This window comes from Nicotiana attenuata, unplaced genomic scaffold (genome assembly GCF_001879085.1).
Source record: "Nicotiana attenuata strain UT unplaced genomic scaffold, NIATTr2, whole genome shotgun sequence".
In the NCBI taxonomy this organism is placed as follows: Eukaryota; Viridiplantae; Streptophyta; class Magnoliopsida; order Solanales; family Solanaceae; genus Nicotiana; species Nicotiana attenuata.
The window spans coordinates 198,096-204,342 of record NW_017671377.1 but is presented as its reverse complement, the minus strand read 5'-3'; positions in this window follow the sequence as shown (position 1 = coordinate 204,342).

The window sequence follows — 6,247 nt, the reverse complement described above, 5'->3', positions numbered from 1 at the left end:
GTATTAGTCACTAAATAAGCATTTTTGTTAGGTAGCATGCCCATGACTTCTAGAATTTCATAAGAGGTAAAGACAATTCAAATAAAATAAACATTTTCCTAGTGCACACTGCTGGAGGACGAGAGGAGAATAATGGTCAGGAAAATTCAAGCACATAATTCTATTAAGAGTATATATGGATATAATAACTCACTAATATATATCATCTTATTTTGCAGTTATATTTTTTCCCAAATTTGAATGTGCGGCTATAAACTTGTTCTAAACTTGATCATTTGTATCGTAAACCGTTACCTTTTAGCACAAGAAGGGATGGCAGTTAACAATTTAAGTTTTTAGTAGGCATATAATCGTGCACTTCAATTATCTTTATTTTCTGTTGTTACTGTATGATGCTGCTTCTTCTTTTTTCTCTTTTTTTCCCCCATTTTTCTTCTTTTATCGTTTTATTTTTTTATGTGTCGAGAATCTATTAGAAATAGTCTCTCTATCTTCACCAGGTAGAGATAAGATCTGCATACACATTATCCTCTTCATACCCAACTTGTAAGATTATACTGATTTTTTTGTTGTTGTTATTATATAAAAAAGATTCGTCTCTAATTGTTCCGTCTGTGACTTCATCCAATATAGGAAAATATTTTTAAAAACTCCTGTCATAAAGAAACAATAAAGACAAGTCGTTGCATTATACTCTCTTTGGGGAAAATTTAAAAAGGCTATTTATGCAAGTGTAATATATTCTTGTTTGGTGTCAAAATCAAGACTTTATATGTATAAAGATCCTTAAATAAGATCTTTATCTTGGTGTACATGTTGTCCCAGATTATAATAGCAAGGGAGTATTAATTATACAACTATTCCTTCTATTATATAGGCGGTTCACATCGCATTCTGTTCAATTCTCTCTATAGGAAAAATCTAAAACAATTAAATTCAAACTAACTAGGTAATAGTTTGTTAATTAATTATCGCTCTCTCATCTCTTTGTACCGTATATTTTTGGGGCTTTTATATTTATACCCGGTTTTGGGTTATAATTGAATATATACCCATTTTGTAAAAACTTTTGCAAGCCTACCCACTTTACGATCAACTTCAAATATCGTGTCACGATCCAAAATCCACTAAGGGTCGTGATGGCGCCGGACGCCACTGTCAGGCAAGCCAACACCAAGAAGTTAATTAAATTCTCATTTGTAGTATTTATTGAAATCATTTCTTTTATACATTAAATAATAAATAATGAAATTCACTGAATAAATAATGATATCTTTATCAACTTAAATATTGAATAATCCCATAGTCATCCCAGAACCTGGTGTCACAAGTGCATGAGCAATTTTGAGGAAATAAACTATAATACAATAATTGTCCGGAATACAGATTGGACAGAAAATAAAATACAATATTCTGAAGGAGACTCTGCTGGCTGCGGGTCGTCTCGAGAGATGCAACTCACCTAAATCTCCGTACCAACTATGCCGCTGCGCCCAACGGGGCCACTAGACATACATGAGCCTGTGCAACAAAAATGCACAGCAAGTGTAGTATGAGTACAAAAATAACGTGTACCCAGTAAATATCCCGTATAATCTCGAAGAAGTAGTGACGAGAGGTCGACGTCGACACTTACTAGCGGTCCAATGATATACCGATAATATAGTAAATCGAGGATTTATATAAAAACAGCTGTAACTCGATGGCATTCAGCAAGTAAACAATTCTTTTATTAATAGGAAATTTCCAAATTCATTGTTCATCATTTACATATTTATCTCAAGCCAGGGAGGCAATATCTTCATTTATAAATTTGCAAGTCAAGCAATACAAGCATGCGCAAATCACGCCGAGGTCGTACGGCCCGATCCAACAATATCTAAACTGTGCATTACCAGAGGGTCGAATGGCGCGAAGCATAGATGCATCTATTACCCCGCTCGCGAATCATACATGCGAAGCGGTCAAATATAAATAAACACACCAAACAGTCAACCAAGAATTCATCAGGAAAACAATTACTCAAAGAAATGACAACTTTTTTTTTAACAGTCAAGAAAATGATGTTTAATTCCTTTAGAAATTCTTTTACCATCTCGATATGATTTAAGCATTTTAAATTGGCAACAAGGTTTCAAGTATTACAAGTAAAGCATGCTTTTGGGTCCTAGACTGCCCGGACTTAAGTATATTAGCAGCTACGCACGGACTCTCGTCATCTCGTACGTACGTAGCCCCCACAAATAGGAGCACATATTTAATTATTTCACCTATGAGGTTAATTCCCTCTTACAAGGTTAGAAAGGAGACTCACCTTGCTCCGAAGTTCCATAACCGACTTCCAAGCCCTTCCGACAACTCAAACTGATGCTCAACGCTCCAAATCTAGCCAATAATTATGTAAACCCATTAATATACGCTTGAATACTCATTATAATTCAATTTATAACAATTTCTAATCTCGTTCGAAAAGTTGACAAAATCGCCCTCGAGCCCACGTGCCCGGATTCTGAAATTTTTCAAAGATAAAGTTTACCCATAACACCAGAACTCAAATATATAACTTATCCCAAATTCCATATCTAAAATCGTGGTCAAAATCCATAAATACAATTTTCTAGGTTTTTCCTTAAAACTCCAATTTTCACTAATTTTTCATGTTAAAATCTACACATAATCAATGTATTTAACTCATAATAGGCGGGATTAACTTACCTCCAAGTTGCTAGGTGGAAGCCCCTCTCAAGAAGCTCCAAAATCGCCCAAGAATGGAGAAAATGAGCAAAAATGGCCAAACCTCGCTATTTAATGCGTGCTGCCCAGCGACTTCCGCACCTGCGGACTCCTCGTCGCTTCTGCGCCACTTCTGCGGACTCTCCTTCGCACCTGCGCCCATTGCCTCTTCTGCGGCCTTCCTTTTCGCTTCTGCGCTTGCGCAGATGCAGTCAAGGCTCCTCACCTGCGGTCCTTCACCTGGGCGGCCATGTTCCGCTTCTGCGACTTCTAGGCCGCTTTTGCGACTCCGCACCTGCGGCAAAAAGCTCGCAGGTGCGGTTACACCAGAAGCCAACAGCCTCAATTCTTCTTCAACTCCAATTTTGATCCGTTAATCACCCGGAATCCACCCGAGGCCCCCGGGACCCCGTCCAATCATACCAACCAGTCCCAAAACGTAATGCGGGCCTGCTCGAGGCCTCAAATCACATCAAACAACGTTGAAATCACGAATCACACCCCAATTCGAGCTTTATGAACTTTAGAACTTCAAACTTCTACATTCGATGCCGAAACCTCTCAAATCCCGTCCGATTGACCTCAAATTTTGCAACAAGTCATGTTTGACATTATGGACTTGCTCCAACTTCTGGAATCGGAATCCGACCCCGATATCAAAAAGTCCACCTCCGGTCAAACTTCTCAAAAACCTTCCAATTCCTAACTTTAGAGAAATGACTCCAATATGACCTACGGGCCTGCAAATCCACTTCCGATCGCGTTCCATATACTAGAATCACCATACGGAGCTATTCCCAGACTCGGAATCCCAAACGGACATCGATAACATCGAAATGCACTTCAACCCAAATTTATGAAATTCCTCCAAAAATGCTAACTTCCACAAGAGGCACCGAAACGCTCCCGGGTCATCCAAAACCTGATCCGGACATACGCCCAAGTCCAAAATTATCATACAAACCTGCTGAAACCTTCAGATCCTGATTTCGAGGTCGTTTACTCAAAAATCAACACATAGTCAATTTTTCCAACTTAGAGCTTTCGAATGGAAATTTTCTTTCCAAATCAATTCTAAACTTCTCGAATTCAATTCCGACCATGCGTACAAGTCATAATACCTGAAGTAAAGCTGCTCATGGTCTCAAGCCGCTGAACGACGCGCTAGAGCTCAAAACGACCGGTCGGGTCGTTACATATTGGGTCTGAAGTTAAAAAATTAGTCTAAAGTAAAAAAAGAATTACACTTCAGATGCACTTAAGGCCAAATAGGTTTGAAGTGCAACCAATGGATTCATGCACTCAAGGCAATAAGTCTGAAGTGAAAATTGTACTTCAAATGCACTTAAGGCCAAAAGGTCTGAAGTGCAATAAACATTTTCCTACATTTAAGGCCAATAAGTCTGAACTGAAAAATTACACTTCAGATGCACTTAAGGCCAAAAGGTCTGAAGTGCAACTAACATTTTCATGTACTTAAGGCCAAATAGGCCTGAAGTGCAATTGCCCAAAAACTGAAATTTGTTATTCGAATTTTAACAATTTAATATACGATTTCATACTAAATCTACTTCAAATGAGCTCAAATTTGAAACATAACCTCCAAATATCATCAAGAACAAACTCCAATCATCAATTTGTCAAAACAACAATAAATCTAACGAACCCATTTTGCAATTAAGAAAAAGAAGAAGAAGAAACCTTAAGCAATAGTAAAAATAAAGAGCTACAACAGCTCACCACTATAAAATATCATAAACTACCTTAAAATATATTCACAAACACCATATAAAATAATTGCATCCGAAGAACAAGAAGAAGAAGAAGAAGAAATAGGAGAAAAAGGCATAAAGTTAATTAAAAATGGTACAAGTTAAAAAAAAATAAAAAGTGGGTACAAATTAAATAGGGGCGACTAAATAGAACGACAGTGTAATTTTTACTATATTTTCAGCAATGTTTGGTCTTGTGGTATGCAAGAGAAAAAAGTCAGCATTTACCTAAAGAAGAATCAAAAGGCAAGAGGTTAGCATATTCCAAAGATGGAAGAACAGATCAATTCATACAAAATACAAAATTATGATTTTTAAGAAAATATTTTACTTTATTGTCCTAATTTATATGTAAAAAAATTTCTTCTCAAAAGTCAATTTGACTAATCCTCAAAGCTAATTAAATTTGACTAAATTAACTTAATATTATAATATTAAAATTTAGATATTAAAAAACTACGTGAAAACTTGGAACAAATTTCTCCTTTCTCTCTCTAGGCTCTTGGCACACGTTATGCTAACGTACGCCCACGCGGAATAGCCATGGGGAGAAGGGAACGTCCAAAACAACAGCTCGTCACTGTTGGAAGTTCTGTAAGTGCAAAGGTTTTAGCTGAAACACTAGAAAGGGGAAGTATACAAAAGCTCGCGACACCGCCAGGAAACCAATTTCCGACCAGTTCATTGATTGTGAATACACCATATGTACCAAATGCAACAGCAAAGCGATTAAATCTAAGTGGGATGTCAGTTGAGGAACCCCCCAGTCCGTATCACTGAAATCGTTAGCTGGGGCTCAAACCCTAGTCAATCTGGGAGAAGCATCAAGCGACAACCAAAGCAGATCTCAACTATTTCATAGGGACATACAACATGCATCTTCTGGGGATGGAAAGAAGGAAACTACAGAAGGAAATCACGTGATTGACCAGCCTGGTTCCTCTAGTAATAAAAACAAACAGGTGGTGGGCAGTGAAATAGAAGACCGGGGCAAACAGGAGGCTAAGGCAATAGAACCAGGAGGATCTATAAGATCATAGGTTAATCTATTTGCAAGCAATAGAGCATCTGAGAATGGCATGATGCTGACCTATATGATACCAGACATTGTCAATGGCAAAGTAGTAAAGAAATTAGACAAGGAGGAGGTCGAGAGAGAAATCATAAAATGGAAGAATGCTCTGATAGTATACATTATTGGTGAGAAACCTAGCTATAACTACATGAAACAGTTTGTGGCTTGCACATGGTGCAATGTGATTAAACCAACTCTGTACCTCCATGAAGAAGATTATTACATTGTGAAGTTCCAAAGTATAGGAGAACTTCGGGAAGTTCTGTATGGAGGTCCATATAGCATCAATAGTAGACCTATGATCTTGAAGCAATGGGCACCAAATTTTGATCTATGAAATGAGTTTCTTAACAGCAATTCCTTTGTGGGTCACTTTCCCCAAATTGCTAATGAACTGTTGGGAATATAAATCTCTCAGTAAAATGGCTAGTGCGATTGATAAGTCTTTAGTTGCAGATCAATGTACAACCAATCAAAAAGAGTATCATATGCTAGGATCCTAATTAAGGTGAATGTTACTAAAGAGATACCTAGTGAGATAACAATGGAGGATCCATCCAGAAGACAATTTCAGTAAGCCATTTTCTATGAATGAAAACCAGAATATTATGCTGCATGCCTCAAGCTTGGGCATGAGTGTAGCAAAGCCAAGAAAGAAGCACCAAAA